Raw genomic sequence first — 17956 nt, forward strand, 5'->3', positions numbered from 1 at the left:
GAATGCAGACTGGAAACAAAAATGACTAAACAGGAAAGAAGGTGAGACCAGCGTCATAGTTGAAAGCACTTCCTCATCGCACAACTCGTTTTCCAAGATGAGCTCAGTTTAGGACAAAGAATTGGGTCCCTTCCACAGAGATGCTGAACAGCTGTGATTCCTTTATCATTCCTGTCAAGGAAGCTGGGGCAGGAATGCAAGGAAGTGACATTGGTGACATTGAGAGAGGCCATCCATATTCAACAGGGGTCCTTGGAGATGAGGTTGGCACAGACGCACCCACGATTCCAAGGCTGAAATGTGAATGAGGGAGTCTTCACTTCGATGAAGTGAACTGGTCTGACTACGCATTTCCTCTCTTTCAGCTTGGATCTGGTCAAGGGGCGTTGTGGGTATGTTGGCTGGACGTGTGGGTCTGAGCCCAGGGCTAAGATCCGGCTACCTCCAGCTCACATGCTAGGGGTCCTTGAGTAAACACCTTCCCCTCTCTGCTTCAGTTGCTCCAAGTGTGAAGTGAGTCGGACCACTTCCAATCTCCTTCCAGCTTTAGATGGGGATAGCATGCGGTCAAAAGAAATATAAATAACCGACTATTGTCCAAGGACTCTCACCGATACCTCTCCACATGGAGTGAGGAATAAGCGCTCCTCCAACGACAACTATTAACTTGTCTAGTGAGACAGTCACATAGTACTTACTGACCTAACAATCAAAATAAGGAAAACATGACAAATGCATGCAGTAGAAAACCAAAAGTAAGGAAGAAAGAAAGAAAGAAAGAAAGAAAGAAAGAAAGAAAGAAAGAAAGAAAGAGAAAACAATGCCATTATAACTATGCTTTGTTATATAAAGTATAAGAATTAATACTTTCTGAGAATATTAATATAATTCCAAAGGATAGTTATATTACTCTTACAATTCAAAATAAATTGAAATAATTTTCAATGTGTTAACCTACAGTGAAACAGCATAGTAAACAGATGGACCAGGAGGAGAATGCTTCCAATTCTTGTCTTTGAAATTACAGCAACATTGATTGAGATATTACCCTGGGCCCTACAATTTAAACAATTTGCAATCTGCATTAGAGAAACATCAAAGAGTTTATTACCATCTGGTATGCTGTGTCATTAGGACATACATCATTGTCCTAGGAAGGTCAGGATTACAGGACCAGTTTGGCTATTTTTTAGTTGGGTAACCTTGGGCATGTCACATCCACTTTCTGACCCTCTTTGTTCATCTGTAAAAATCACAGATGCTAATAGCTGTAGACAACTGTGTACTCTCACCCTTCTCTGTTCAGCCTTGAGTGCTTTCTATGTTTGCGTGCTCTGTCTTCATTTGGTGCTTGTTGATTGAGAGCCCTTAAAATCAAGCAACTTATCTCATTCAGTAAAGCAGAAAAAAGTGCTAGTGAAATGCTGGCTGTCGGCTTGGCCTTCTTTTCAGCCTAAATTGATTTGATTAAAGGAGAAGATAAGAGCCCCACTCACCCCCAAGTCTAGAGAAGGGCTTTTTATGCTAAACAGGCAGCTGGAAGGAGTTTAAACATTTCTCCAGCCATAGAGTTTCTCACAAGGTTGAAAAGGCAAAATCAAATCAAAACCTCTCATCATCAAACATTGGAGAGGAATAATTTGCAAGCATGGCTTCTCTACCTCTTAAGGAAATATCCACTAGACAGATTTAGAAAGAGGTAAAGAGGGACCAGAACGCGGGTCTACATTTACCTAATGAAGCTGACATTTAGATTCTCTTCTTTAAATAGGACCCTAATTTCAATTATGCAGTTGGTTCTGAATTTGGGGAGAGGTACAGGGTGTCCTTGATTGGGACTTTTAAAACCACAACAGTAGTCAGTTATTATTTTCCTTTATGGCCACACGTTTTGTTCATCTGATGCTGGAAGGATCTTTGGAGTGATCCAACTCACTTGCTTTACACTTGGGGCAACTATCGCTTCTCGGCCTTTAGGCTAAGAGCAAGTGTACACTTGGGGCAACTGAAGCCAGAGATAGGATGGCATTCACTGAAGTTTACTTGACAAGTTTGCTGGAGGTAGAAGGCTCCCAGCCCTGGAATAGAAATAACGAAGTACATCAAAGGTCACTTTAAAACCCATCAATCTGATGAGAATGTGGGATCCTAAGACTTATTATTGAATGTCCACAGATAGGAGCCAACTGTTAAGTCTAAGCAGAGCATAGAGGTTTAGAAGCTGTTATAGTTGAAGTCCAGGCATGGATGAGAGCATGGTAGTGAAGGAGGATGGAGCCAGAAGAAAGAGAAAGAACCAACACACAACCCACAGGAAGCCAAATGTTAAAGAGACAGAGAAAGAATAGTCAGAGCCGCCCAAACAGAAGAAAGTTGCACACAGGTGCCAAAGGAGATGTACGTTTCTATAAAGACCAGTAAACATTATTCATTTCAGTGATGAAATCTAGTAAGACAAGAACTAAAAGGTGTCCACTGGGCTTAGTAATATGAAGACTAGGTTGACCTCAGTGGGAACAGAGAGGGAAGGGGGTTCAAGGGAGAAGGCTGATTAAAATGAATTGACAGGTGACTTTGAGATGAGAGCCAGTAGATACTCCGCAGTAGACACTCCGCAGAAATAAGGTTACAAAGCCTGACACACTGTGTGTGGTCAGAATCATGGGAATACAGAAGAAAGAAGGGGATGAAGAGAAAACAGAGGCATGTATAACCCAGGGTGAGAAGAAGCTCCGTGCAGGGCCTAGCAGGAGGCTGCAGGGGCTAAGGTTTCTGTAGCACTCTTTTAGGTAAATTGATAGTTATGTATTATTCAGAGACACGTATCCATGAATTAAATTACAAGCTTGATGAGACCATAAAGAGAGAGGTCTCTTCCCCCTTCTGGACGGCATCTTTGTGTCTTTGGCACATTTTCCATTCAGTCTAAATATTTATGGAGACAGCTTTACTTGGAGTTTCACCATTCTTTCAAGGGATGTTAGCAACAGGACAAAGACCAGGGAGAGATGGTGATCAATGTAGGATGCATGAGGGGTGGGTGGGAGAGCTCTGGCCAGGGGTACAGAGCACATTTTCCAGAGAGATGTTCTGATGGAAGCTGACCCGATGGATAGTAATGCGTTAGTCACAATCCATAGCGACCTTTCAAGATGGGCAATTGGAATGATTCATTTGCTCTTAGCTTTGTCTTCTATGCATTGACATCAGTGATTGTCAGTGATCTCCACCAGGAGGAAGAAGACTGGAAAGGCCTTCTCCATCTCGCTACCATCTACTTACCTGTGACCTGCACAGCACGTGGTCTTGCCCTTGCCTACATCACTGTGTCCACTTCCTCATGGTAATCCTCGCTAACTCAACCCTACTTGTACTGGCTTTCGCTCTTATTCAGATACATCAGGTTGGTTCTGACTCAAAGTTGTCAGTCCTATTTTTCCCTCTGCCTGGAAAGCAGTTACCAGAGATATTGTCAAGGTTCTTCTCCATTAAGTCTCTGATTTAAATACATCCCATTGAAGGGACCTTCCCTGGCCACTCCTTTAAAATAAATCCTCAACCCTGTATCGTTCTCTAGACCTTTGACTTGTTATAGCCTCCTTCAATTACTGCCTCTTTGAATATTTTATTGGTATTTATAAATATTAATTTATTTACTTATGTGTGCATGCATATATGTATGTATGTCTGTGTATGTGTGTATATGTGCAAATATATGTGTATATGTTTCATCTTTCCTACTAGACAGAGAAATACTTTACTTTCTTGATACTGTATCTCCTAATATCTGGAAGAGTACCTAGCATAGAAGAGGTAGCCCATAATTATTTGGTAAATGAGTGAAATTCTTAATCAGTATAATTTGTTAACCCTCCAGGAAGTCTCCCAGTCTCTGCTTTTATACCCCTAGGCATATATGTCCTATAACTGTAAAATGTATTCAAATAACCTGCTCTCCGTTAGGCCCTTCCACTGGTGGGTGAGTCCGAAGCTCCTGAACCAGGACTGATTTATCTTTGCATCTCCGTTGTCTCACCCACATTATTGTTTGCTGAGCTAAGGGGAGAAGTTTTACTCACTAACTGCCTATTACCATCAGCCAGGAAATGGGCAGCAGGACCAAAAGTGAATCTTGGAATTCAGCAATGACTTACCTAGAAGAAGGAGAGATAGTGCTGCTATACACTACATTTTTTAAAAAATAATCAACCAGCAAAACATATGTCGCATGCATTCAGAGCAATATGCCTGGTCAGAAGAGCATTTTGAACTAAAATTCAGCCAACATCTCTGCTGGCCCCGGCCTTTGTGTGAGTCTGAACAAGGCCCCTCCCTCTCTCGGCCCATTCTCACCTGTCCAGGGAGGAGATTAAACCATGGGACGTGTAAGGCCTTTCAAAGCCTGATGCTCTGACACTGCACTTACCCAGGACACTGAATAATGCAACAGACTAATGGGAATATGGAGAATGATTAGCCCCGCTGTCAAGAAAGGCAACCAAGAAACATTTGGTGTCAAACATACTTGAATTTGAACCCATATTCTGCCATCTACAGAATTTGTGAATTTAGGAAAATTCATTAAAATCAGTAGAAGCCTCTGTAAAATAGACATAGGAATTCCTAACTCCATGATCAGTAAATGGTAGCTTGCTTTGAACTTTCTCTTCCTATATCACATGACTAGCCTTTTAAGTCAAGCTAGCGTAAGAACCAGATGATTATTTTAGAAACACCACCCTGGCGGTTCGGTTACCTCAAGTGCCACCACAGCCCCAGCTCGTCCCAATGCGGAGTAAATGACCTCCCCCTCCAGACTGACGTTTCCCAGGACTCCCCTTGGGGGCCTCTGAGCAGACTCCCATTGTGTCACCAGGAAGTCTCTCGGGCCTTTTCTTTCACTAAATTCCATGATAAACACTCTTACAGATGACTTACCGCCTGTCGCAACACTCCGCAGCTCCCTTTCCAGAAGGAATTCCTATGGAATGAAGTCAGCACTTACTAACCATGAATTCCAGTTTTTTTTTCACCCCTTTTGGTCTTGTTGTTAAGATGCTGAGCAACTGCCTCTGGCTACACCAATGGGTTGCTTCCAACAGCTGTGGGAGCAAAATGTTCCAGCTGCCTAAGACAGAGCCCAGAGAATCCAGGGGGATGAAGCACAGACACCGGACCCAGTCACAGGGCCATGGGGGAGATTCCGAATTAGTAGGTCCAACAACCATGCAGTAGAGCTGATGAGAAGTTCTTAGATATGCTTCTAGAGGATTTGAAAATGGACCATATGTGCCTGAACAGGTGATGGCACAGTGGATAGAGCATCAGACTAGGATGCGGAGGACCCAGCTTTAAAACCCCAAGGTCGGTCGCCGGCTTGAACTCTGGTTCATCTGGCTTGAGTGGGGTCTCACCAGCTTGAGCGGGGGGTCGCTGGCTTGGGTTTGGGATTATAGAATGACCCCATGGTCACTGGCTTGAGCCCAAGGTTTCTGGCTTGAGCAAGGGGTCACTTGCTCCGCTGTAGCCACACCTCTCCCCCCCCGGGTCAAGGCACATATGAGAAAGCAGTCAATGAACAACTGAGGAGACTAAGGAGCCACAACGAAGAATTGATGCTTCTCATCTCTCCCCCTTCCTGTCTGTCCCTCTCTCTGTCTCTCTCTTTATCTCCTTCACACACACAAAAGGACCATGTGTAAGGGTCCTTGTCATAGACGTTCTTTATTCAACAATGTCCCCTTGATGCCAGGAACAATGTATTTTTTTCTCACTATGTATCCAAAATATTGAGACCCTAAAAGAATTGAGCTATGCACACTGAAGAGCTTATAGAACTCCTTATTTGACAGAGTGACTGCAACTCCCTCTCGCCAGGTGTGTGGGGGCAAAAGCCTGGGCCTGCAGGTCACATCTCTCCCACATTCTTCAAGAAAGCCATGAGCGTCTTGGGGAACCTCACACTGTGTGCGCAGGCACACACCTGCCTCATGTTCACAGACTGCTGGGTTACGCAGAAATGTGAAAAATCACTTCATCTTTCATGACATACATGAATAGTTGACACATGATGGATGGTAAGAGTTTAATAGATTGAACTAAAGGTTAAAGTTGGCCAACCTGACTCAAGAAGCCATTCTTACCTCTATCTCCAGTAGTTAATAATATCCTTATGACTTTTTATTAAAATAACAGTTCATAAAAAGGAGCAGAGGAATTCAATGTTATTCATTCTATCAATCTTTGATTCAGTTGCTCAACCGACCTTTTATAGAGCCCCTAGGAGAAGCATAGCTCTGAAGTCTTATTACCTAAACTTCAACTCCATCCTGTTGAGCAGGCTGTATAACCTCTCTGAGCTTCAGTTTTCTAAGTCATAGAATAGCAATAATAATAGAACCTATCTCCTAGGCTTGTTGGGAAGACAAAGAATCAATACCTGTAAAATAGTGCTTGACATTGAGTAGGATCTCACTAGGCGCTAGCTATTATTTCTGGCAGTAGTAATAGCAGTAGTATAGAAATAATGGTTGTCCAGCAGTGAAGGTAGAACTAGTAGCATAACAGTATAGTAATAGAGCAATGTAATAGCATAGTAGTATAGTAGTGAGAGTACTCTGGTAATACTAGTAGTAATCATGTAGCAATATACTATAATATACCTCAGTAGTAGTATATCGGTAGCAATATAACAGTGTAGTAACAAAGGTATGGTAATGTAGTATTGATGGCAAAAGTAATGACACCATGCTAGATTAACACTAGAAATACTATTATACTAGCACACGTCATCATGTGCCCTGCTACCTTTGTGCTTCTTCATGGGCCATTCCCTCAGAAGTGTTGGAGACACATTTCCTGTTTGCCCTTCTTGACAACTCCTCTTCATCCTTCCAGACTCATCTACTCTTCCAAATGTTCCCTAGGTCCTCCCTCCATCCTGGTTTTCAGCTGTATCAGGGAAGCTCTCTTTTTTCTTATAGAATTTCTTACAAGGTTTAACACACAGAGTTGAAATCCATTCTTTCAGGCATTATTCTAAGTACTTTACAAACACTGATTTGTTTAATTCTCATAAGAACCTCTGTGAGGTTCTTAAAATTGATTTCTGTCTTATCTGTTATCCAGGCGACTTCTTAGTTCCAAAAAAATAATTACTGAGCACCCACTATGGTCGTGTCTTATTAGGCACATACTTGTGAACAAGATAAATTTGCCCTTATCCTCAAGATGCTTACAGTCTAGTGAGAGAGACAGGCAAGGAAGCAGCTGATTATAATGCAATATATTATTCTTATAATAGGATAGGACTCTGAAATCGCACAAGAGGGGACAAACCCAACTGGGGAGAAGACATCAGAGAAAGCTTGCTAGAGGGGGGTGACATCTAGGTTTGGACTTAAAAAATGAGTTAGTTGGACAGAGAGAAGGTGAAAAGATGTTCTAGGGTATAGAGAAGGTCATGATAAAAAACCAGAGTAAAAGAACATAGGTAGGAAAAGTTGGGGAGAAGGATGACAAAAACATTAGTTCCAGTGGAAAAGAGCTGTCAAGCATGGACTCAAGAGGTCGGGGACTCAGCAATGTCGTGCTCTGCAGACAGCATTACTCTGTTGGCAGCATTGTAGACCATGAACTCCCTGAGGCACGAATTCTACCTGATGTGCTACTTTGTTCTTCATACCCAGCACAATGTCTAATGCAGAGTACATGCTTTATGAATATTTGTCCAATGATTGCTTAAATGAACAAACCAGGAATAAAGAACAGAAAGTTCTGGAGAAATGCCTTTCCTCTTTCTTTCTTTTGCTTAGGACTTCTGGTTTTTTTTTTGGGGGGGAGGGTTGTTTGTTTTTTATTTGAGAGACAAAGTCATTCCCAACTACTACAGTTACAACCCAATTGGGGCTCACTGTGTCCAAAACACAATTTATAGGGCTTTTCTTCTAAAAAGTTCCAGCAAAATTTTTGGTTTCATGGAGGTAGGCTGGGGCCATGTGTTTGGCATTTTGTAGATGGATGAAAAAAAATAAGGGCAGATTCCATGGAAGCAATAAGTTGAGCCCGAGTGATAAGAAAAATGATTAGAGAAGGAAAAATATTAAAAGAAACTATTTAAAAATACTTATGAGTACATTCATCATTCTGTAACCATACTATCCTGATTAGAAACCCAAAATAGGAAAAATAATTATTTTTCTTCTGTGCTAATACTTCATTGTAACTGGCAGCTCCAAACCCCTGGCATCCTGGAGTTTGTGGAGCTCTGGGTTGGGAGTTGGAAGGACTGATCTCAGAGCATTACCTTATAGCCCGTTCTCAGGGAAAGCCACAGCACTGAGGGTGGGCTTCCGGAACCCTCGTGGAGACCTCTCATTCCAGCCCAGGCTTTCTAGGAGGAGACAGGGCTCCCTCAGGGGGTTGGCCGACAAAAGAAACAGTTAAAGGATAAAGTCATACCAGGCATGGTGCCAAACCCCAAGTAGCCATGAGAGCCACTGGCTCAGGACCAGGCTGTCAAGGGCCTGCCAGCTGGTCATTTATGCAGCACCCTCTGTGCCTATGACTGTACTTAGTCAACTGAGACTACGGTCCCTGCTCAACACTCAGTGGTAGCGTGATGGGTAGAAAGACAAGAGGCTCTATAGATAAACAGATGTAGGTTCAAATGCTGGCTCTACCATTACTCATTACCTAGCCAAACTAAACTTTCAAATCTTTGTCTGGAAGTTAAGAAAGGAAGACAAAGAAAGAGAGAAGGGGGAGGGGAGAGAGAGAGAAAGAGAAAGAAAGAAAGAAAGAAAGAAAGAAAAAGAAAGAAAGAAAGAAAGAAAGAAAGAAAGAAAGAAAGAAAGAAGAAAGAAAGAAGAAAGAAAGAAAGAAAGAAAGAAAGAAAGAAAGAAAGAAAGAAAGAAAGAAAGAAAGAAAGAAAGAAAGAAAGAGGGAGGGAGGGAGGGAGGGAGGGAGGGAGAGAGAGAGAGAGAGAGAGAGAGAGAAAGAAAAAAGAAAGAAAGAAAGAAAGAAAGAAAGAAAGAAAGAAAGAAAGAAAGAAAGAAAGAAAGAAAGAAAGAAAGGGAGAAAGAAAAGTCGTTATAAGAACTAAATAAAAACATTTACTCCAAGTATGGCTCCTTGCACAAACCATGACTTTGTTAAATATTAACACCTTTCTTACATTCACTGTCAATATAAGGCTCTTTCATAACCTCAATAAAATAAAGAATAAAATAAAATAATTTCCTTATTGAGAGGTTGTTTAAAGGTTATTAGACCTCCTCAGTTGAGAGGTCCCAAAATATGTGCAAATGCATATAAATTGGTCTTATTCCTTTTCCCCAGATGAATAAGGATTTAATAAACACAATATTTTGAACATTTGGGAAGAGTACAGAGGAATATCTTTCCTCCTTAAATGCATTATGCTCACCTGGAAATGTCTTCATAAGTATATCCCTCTTCACTGCTTTCAAAAGTCTTTCATATTTTTGAGTTTCAACTTTGAAAAATCAGAATTCTAGCGGTCTAGAAGATAAGTTTGGAGTCAGTCACGCCTATATGAAAATCTCAGTTCTACCAGTTACCAGTTGTGTGGTCTGGCAGTGTTATTTTATTTCTGAGACCCAATTTCCTCAGCCATAAATGAAAATAATATCTAGACCTCATAAAGTTTAAATATTAAATGGCATTACATACATGAAATTGTTCAACACAGGAGGTGCTTGCTAACTTCATTCAATCACTCATTCATTCATTCAACAAATATGAATCAAGCACCTGCCATGTGCCACAGGTACTCTAGGGACTGATGACAAAGGTATGAACAAAACAATGTCCCTGCCCTTGTGGAGCCTTTATTCTAGTAGAGGAGGCAGGCAATGAAGAGATAAATAGATTCCTCTTGGTGGAATGAGTGCTATGAATAAAAAGAAGTAGATGAGTGATAAGAGGGATGATGCTAGAAAAAAACATTAGATTCTTTTCCCCTTTGTTCACACTGTTCCTTTTATTTTGTATTCCAAACTCTCCCACCCCCTGCCCATGGGCCCCCAGGAAGGATGAATAAGAGGTTATAGTCTGTTGAACTGAGTCATCTGATGTCCTCTAAACAAAGTTGTGAACACTAGTAAAAGAGCACATGGTCATCAGCAGGATGGTCAGTTTGGGTGTCACCTTGGAGACCCCCACAGACTCCCCGCTAGGCTTGTCATCGTTGACACTACAGAGGCAATTCTTGGGGAATAAAGCTGCCCCTCCCGCAAGGAGGCAGTCCGCAATAATGCCATCTTTGTTGCAACAGAACATCAGTGACCTTGTTCTGAGCTGGGTCCAAGTTCAGGGGAAAGAAAGGAACGGCCAGCTGTGAAAAGATCAATTTGTTTCTAATCCACTCTTTCTTACCGTCCAGAGGCTGGCTCCCCACACTGGCCAGCTCTGTCAGGGACAGATGCCAAGTAGGGCATAGACTGAAGAAACACCCCCTGTTCCCATGAACCAGGAGCATTCAGCCATCTGCCCAGAGCCTGTGGTGTTAGCCGTCACCCCGCTGTACTGCTTTGGGGAGACACAGGTTAGGGTAGCCAAGAGGGATGCCTCCAATTTATTTCAAAACTATATTCAAATTCTCTTTAAATTTGCATTTGAAAATACCCAGTATTGGCTTGATGTGGGAGAGCCAGCACTCTCATGTGCCATAATTGGGAGTGTAATTGGTGAAGCCTCCTCGGAGCCCGTCTGGCAGTGTCTATGGGAATTGAAAGCTTCGCTGCAGCCAGCCCACTTCTAGGAATTTATTCTTTAGATCCGTTCTCAGAAGTGCACCAAGATGAATGCATGAGAATTTTCATTGAAGTGCTGTTTGCACTAGCAAAGGTCTGGAATCAACTGAATATTATACTATATCTTTAAAAAAAAAAAAAACAACACCAAGGCACATGTGTGTAGATTGACATGGAAAGCAGTCCAAAAAAAAAAGGAGGAAAACAATAGGCAATTTTGTACATATGGTAACATCCATCTGTTCCATATAAAGTTAACCCCTCTATGTATGTGTCCTGCTGTACCTCCACTGACACCTCTGTCTGGTCCCACCCCAGTCTCAAGATTCCATGTTACTCACATGGCAAAGAGGACTCATGGCCCTACAGGTGTGAAAATGCTAGAAATGAACGGGTACCACAGATAGATGGAAGAGCAAGGGGCCTTGCAAGACTCTATTAACTCTGCTCTGTAGATCTGTTTTTCTGGGCCAGGATGAGGTAGAATCAATAGCCAGATGAGTAGTGAGTTGCTTACATGGTTTATGATTTTTTCCTGAGCTCCATCTGAATGGGAAACTAAGACGATGTTCTTGGTATTTTCAGATTTTCAGTCTCTTCATAATGGATGACCCATTTCCTTCTTTTAGCAAACAGCACACAGAACAAATGTGGAGGAACATAAAAGCTCCCCCAAAGAAAGAACAGTTTATACTTGCACAGTCAGAAGTTGCTTCCTTCCAACTAGAAACATCCCCCCGATTTTTTAGTAGTAAATGTTAGCAAATGTACAATAAGCACCAAATGTTGAGGGAAAAATAAGTGATTCTACCTATCTTGCCACTAATTAGCTGTTGAATTTTTATTGAGCTTTCTGCTCTCACTGGGCTTTAGCTCTCCCCATGGTCCATAGGATGTGGACTCTGTGTGCTTGGACCAGCTCAGGGATGACAAATACAGAGCATATGTGCCACTTCTCTCTCTTCTTCCCCTGACAGACATGACTAATCAATCATAGCACTCTTTCCTACGGATCCCAGGTGATTCCTCTGAATCTTTCTCAACACAGAATTCTAAGCGGTTACTAACAATGAATCCAAATGATCCCTGAAGTTTATTTCAGAGTTAACATTCTGTTTCCATCATTCAAGGATTCACCTGAATCCCAGTTCATTCATGAAGTCAACCTAAAAACAAACAAAAAAATATTTTTCTTCCATTTCTTATTTGTGCAATCTGGTCCATCTAAGTCAATATGAACTTGGCTTCTGGCTGCTTTGCACTGTTATTTCCTTGCCATTACGTATACAGCCGTTCTGCCTCTCTGAAGAGACTTAATTTAATCACAGCAATTTTCATACTGCAGAACAAGAAATACCCAGAGGTCCTCAAAAAATTTTCAAGGGCTTCAGGTCGCAGACAGTTTTAAGGGCATTTTCAGATTCTTAACTTTCATTTGCACTCTTTCTCAAGTATCTAAGAATAAGGTTTTATAAATGCTTGTCTCCCATTTTACAAAAGGCAGCTATAAATATCACTGATCTAGAGTTCCCTTGGGGTATAAAAATCCACGGGGGACCAAACAAAGGTACAATAAATTCTGTTGTAACTGTTGAGAAAGTGAGTGACTAATCATCTAGTAATAGATCATTTCACAAGATTTCCAAACCTCTGGTCACAACAAAACTGAAGAGGAAACTAATGAAAATGTCAATTAAGAAATCATTAAAAATGCTTTTGAATGATTATCCCTATGCTATTTTTGGCACGCAACCTGATAGGAGATTATAACACAAATCCTTCTTTTCTCACTCATTTATTTCTATGACTGGGGTTCTCAGTGCTTACAACCAAAAAATGAAAGCTAGAAATAGAGTTTATATCATATAATACTGTCTTACGCTAGCAATAATGACTGTTCCTCAACAGACAGGTGATCTAATTGGAAAAGAATTTACCTCATTCAGAGAAGCATTTTCAGTAAAATTTTGTGTCATACAGTATTTATCAATATTATAATAAATATATAGTGGATTGATCAATTGACTACTAACGATTGTTATAATTATTCAGTTTAGAAGAAATTGTTTTATGCTAAATCCTTATACTTGCAAATCATGAAAGAAATTTTAATATGCGTTTATATGCATGTTTTGTTTCAGAGGAATATGATAACATGATCAATAAAAGACTTAAGTATAAAACTATACCACATTAGGATAAAATCCTAGGGAGGAATTGGAATAGAACTACACATTGAATGAAAAAAAGGACCATGTAAGTTTTCAACGGTTAAGCAAGATCTTATTCATATATTTCTTAATGGGTAAATGGTGGCATTAAATCACTATGAAATTCAGATCTCATGAAATCCATTTAAAACACTGATAAAACAGTTTTATTTTTAAATGACTAAATTTTCAATATACTTGAAGCTATGTGTTTTAGAGCTATTTAAACATACAATAAAAGCATTTGACAACTTAGCTTTTCTTTTTTATTCTTTTTTTTCCCAAAGCTGGAAACGCGGAGGCAGTCAGACAGACTCCCGCACGCACCCGACCGGGATCCACCCGGCACACCCACCAGGGGCGATGCTCTGTCCCTCTGGGGCGTTGCTCTGTCGCGACCAGAGCCACTCTAGCGCCTGGGGCAGAGGCCAAGGAGCCATCCCCAGCGCCCGGGCCATCTTTGCTCCAATGGAGCCTTGGCTGCGGGAGGGGAAGAGAGAGACAGAGAAGAAGGAGAGGGGGAGGGGTGGAGAGGCAGATGGGCGCCTCTCCTGTGTGCCCTGGCTGGGAATAGAACCCGGGATTTCTGCACGCCAGGGCGACGCTCTACCACTGAGCCAACCGGCCAGGGCCAAGGTACATAGCTTTTTCTGTGATGACTTTGGGGATTTAAAAGCAGACTCCTGAAGATGACTGTATTTTTCCACAGTGAATTCTCTTCAATAAAACAATAAGAGATTGAAGGGTATGTGTCTAAGGGAATCCCATGTGCTGATGAAATAATCAGTGTAAAAGAGGTTAGGATGACACATTTTCTAAGTATAAATGTTGCCTGTCACGTTGGGCTGAGATTAGACTACATCTGGGTCTCCTTGTCAACCCACCTTAGTATTCCTACTCGTGCACCCAGGCTACCCTTTGGAACAGGGTGCCCTAACCTGAATTAAGAAACCAAAAGATTTTTTAACCTGGGTCTATATTGAGAAGTTTAAAAAAAAAATCTTTAATTTTTAATTATAATGTATAATAATGGTGCCTCAGAATCAATGCCTTGTCTAGGAAACACAAGCAAAGCAACAAATATATGTATCATTTGTTGGGATGTGCTTCTCTTCTTGGTCAATTTCAGATGCTCATGTTTGGGGGAAGTTTGCCCAGCTAGTGTAAAGGCAAGGAGGTGTTGGGAAGCAGTTGTCTACCTACCTACTGTTGCTTCAGTTTTTAGTGGGTTTATTTATCCATGAACTCATTCAGCAAGCCTTACCTAAACACCCACTCTGTGCCAAGTTCCAGCTTAAGATCTGGGATTTCCAAGGCCAAGAAGACAGAGGTTCTACTCTTGAGATCTCATAATTTACCTAGGAGAGAATCACTTATGAACAAATAATTAAGATGCTCTGTAGTAAGTGTTATATTAGAAAAACTATCAAGGTGTTAGGAGTCAGAGAAGATGGGGTGACCAATTCTGCAAAAGGTGGTACTATTTGAGCAGTAAGGAAGTAGGGGCTGTCCCAGCAGAAGGCACAGCACACACTTGGACATGGAAGCATGTATGATCATGACAGTTGAGGAATGGAAAGTATATTGGGGTAGAATCAGCATTTAGGAGGTGGGGGTCAGAGATAAAGTGTAAAATCTAGTTGGGGATAGGTTATAACCAGCCTTGAAAGCCCATTTGAAGCATTTGGAGTTTGAATTTGAACCTTTGAGCAAGGGGAAGAAGCATGACAACATCAAAATTTTCGGATGATGATTCTGGGTAAGCATGGGTTAGGAGATGTGAAAAAGTCTAGCCCAGGTTCTAAAAAACAAACAAACAAAACCCCTTAGTTGACCTCTAAACTCCTTTTTCTCCCTCAAAAAAGGATGGTTCTGAATTCATGACATCCAGGAAATGTTTTATACTGAGAAGATGAAACAGACCAAGAGTAAGGTAAGAAGTATTCATTTGTTTGTATTAATACTGGTCAGGTGCCTATTCCCTTACAGATGGGTCTACACATTACTTTTCCACAAATGTGTCAAGTAGGAATGATGATCCCCACTGACTAATGAGGATACTGAGTCCCAGATGGGTTAAGTAACTTTCCCAAGGTCATACAGCAATAAGAATCAGATTATCTAACAACCCAGCAGTCTGGCTTATGTGCACTTACCCACTGCCTGTCTCTCTTTAAGTACTGCCTCACTGCCAGGGATTGTGATTATACAGACAGACCATACCAAGGAGTGGGGAGAGCTCCTTGAAGGACGAACGTGGCCTCTCCTTGGCTCCATTTCAAGCGAGGAGGTTCCAGGTGGATGTGCTCGCAGGCAAGTCTGGAGATGAGTGGAGCAGGGGCGCTGTGTCCCGCTGTGGCCAGGCTCTCTAAGAAGTCCTGGGGCTGCCATGGCCTCTGGAACTCCCAGATCCAAATGGTGGAACTCCTGATTCTTCCCCTAATCCCATCCAGTGAATGCCACCTCCACCCCTGTCCCCCGCCCCATTCAGAATACTACTTCTTCTACTTCAATCCTTGCATCTGATCAATCACCAAACTCTGGCGAACCTGTCTTGGATACCCCTAAAACCTTCCCACTTCCCTCCATCTCCACGGCCCCCAGCCTGGTCCAAACCACCAGCATCTCCTGCCTCAATGGCTACGACAGCCCCTCACTGGTCTCACTCCAGGTTGCCTTCTTCTTAACTCTGCTTCACGCTGCAGCCAGGATGACATTCCCAAAGCATAAATCTATCCTTGTCCCTGCCGTGTTGACACCCTGGAATGGCCTTCTTCACCTACGTGTAGCAGAAGGGTTCCAAACCCTTCACACGGCTTACAAGATCCTCCGTGAGAACCTGCCAACCTTGCCTCTCTCACCTGCCAACCCCCCAGCCCTCCCTCTGCCCCCATCTCACTCCACTAACATTTCCAAAATGACATATGCTCTTGCTCATCTCCCATTCTGCTTAAGGCAGATCCCTCAGCCTCTCTCCTGTTCCCTCCCTTCTTCCTCTTTCCATAACTCTAAATCATATTCAAAATTCTGTTCAGGTATGACACTCTCTAGCAAGCCTTTCCCTCGTTCCCACCCATCGGGGTCCTCTACTCACTCTACGATGGCACTTATCCCATTGGACCACAGTCGTCACATTACTTGTCTGTCTTCCTTCTGGGCTTTAAGTCTCTTAAGGGAAAGCCCCCTGGTTCATCCTAATTCCTCGCTTCCCAGAACAGTGCTAAACATAAGCAATCAGTAAATATGTATCGAATAAATGAATAGGTATCCTCATTATCATCTTCACCTTGGATGCAGTGTGTTCTTGTAATAGATGCTGTGTTTGCAAACAGGGTGATTACAAAGTTTAAATAATCCTGAATGTTGTCATTACCTCATCAGGGCCACCCCGGCCTCCCTCTCCCAGGGATGGTAAAGAATGGCTTCATCATCTCTTTGGGACCACATTCCCTTCCAAAGGGGAACCAATTCATCCCGCTAATTGGAAACAGCAGCTAACAAACTCCCTCTGCAGTTTTAAAGATCTAAACAGGCCTCCTGACCACGGATGAGAACATGATGGATTTTTCATACAGCTTTTCCAAAAACAGAAAGGAATCCACTCCAAACGCTGCAAAAGAAGAGCTCTTGTAACTTTTCTTTTTGGGGGGAAATTTTCCAATATAGCAGGCCCCAGACTACTGAGTGGAAACCATTCCCTCACTCTCTTTTCCTTCTCCCTAACACACGCACACGCGTGCACGCACACACACACACACACACACACACACTTAAAAGCAGATGTTCAAAGACTCTCTGAAATCAGGGATTGACCCAAAGAAAGGTTGTGCTTCATAAGATGTTTCAAGGGAAAGAGACACTGGGCTTGCTAAAGGTCAAGGAAGAAGAGGAAAAGATGCAGAACGCAGGGTGGTCCAGATGCCCAGGCCCTTCCCACGTTGTAACGCACGGCCGTTTGGGAGAAGTTTTGCAAATCTGATCCTAAAATATAGCTGGACATCACTGAACATTCTTTCTCTCATGATGAAGCACAGAACAATACACGTCCTATGGTAGATGCCTATGGCAGAAACCCAAGGTATTTAAAGCCGTGACTCCTTAGTTACATTACTGTGGAGCTTTCCTAATGTTTTATTTCTTGTACATAATACGAGGCTTGGATGCATATTGCATTCCTTGGGTAGGGCAGAGAAGAATTCCAAAGATTTCAATAAAACTTATTTTCTTCTACCGTTTTCAGGGAACGGTTATGTCATGCTGGTGGAGCACACGGAGCTAGATAAAGACACATTTTTTTTAAGCCTGCCAGAAACTTAACATCTAGGAACTTACATTTACTCATTTTTAATACGGAACGAGTAGCATCTGCCCCCCATCAATTTGAGAAGATTCGTGAAACAAAATGTGTAAGATGGTCAGCCCAGTGCCTGGTACCTGTAGGCTCATAATAAATGTCACTCACCTTATTTTATAATCTCATGAGACAGGCACATGTGGAAGCAATTATTTAAGATCCAAAGAAAAGAGGGTAATCAGGAATAGAGGTAAAGAGAGGCATTCTGAGCTTCAGTATTGAGAAATGTGCAGGTGGCATTTGAGTTGAGCATTGGAAGATGGTGTGGCATTCTAGAAAAGAGGAGAAGGCTGTTTTCGCAGAAGTCTGTGGAACTGAAGTGTATCACTTGAGTGTGGAAGGAAACACTTCTTGGCTCAGCGAGTTACTATTGTGTCATTTGTTAACATTATCAAATCTTTTCCATGTGGCCCTGCTTCCTCTCCAAAAATAAATCACAAACGAGAAACTGAGATTTGGTTCCCAGTACATCCTCATAATTTGTCTCTTCCACGATTACTAATGGCTAGAAGGTGTTAAGTCTCTGTACAGTGGCTAGCCAGTGACTCAATCTTCTTCTCTGGAGAGTGGAAACAGCCATGCGTTCCCTCGGGATGGAGGGGGGAAAGACATGATTT

This window comes from Saccopteryx leptura, chromosome 2, assembly GCF_036850995.1.
Source record: "Saccopteryx leptura isolate mSacLep1 chromosome 2, mSacLep1_pri_phased_curated, whole genome shotgun sequence".
Taxonomy (NCBI): domain Eukaryota; kingdom Metazoa; phylum Chordata; class Mammalia; order Chiroptera; family Emballonuridae; genus Saccopteryx; species Saccopteryx leptura.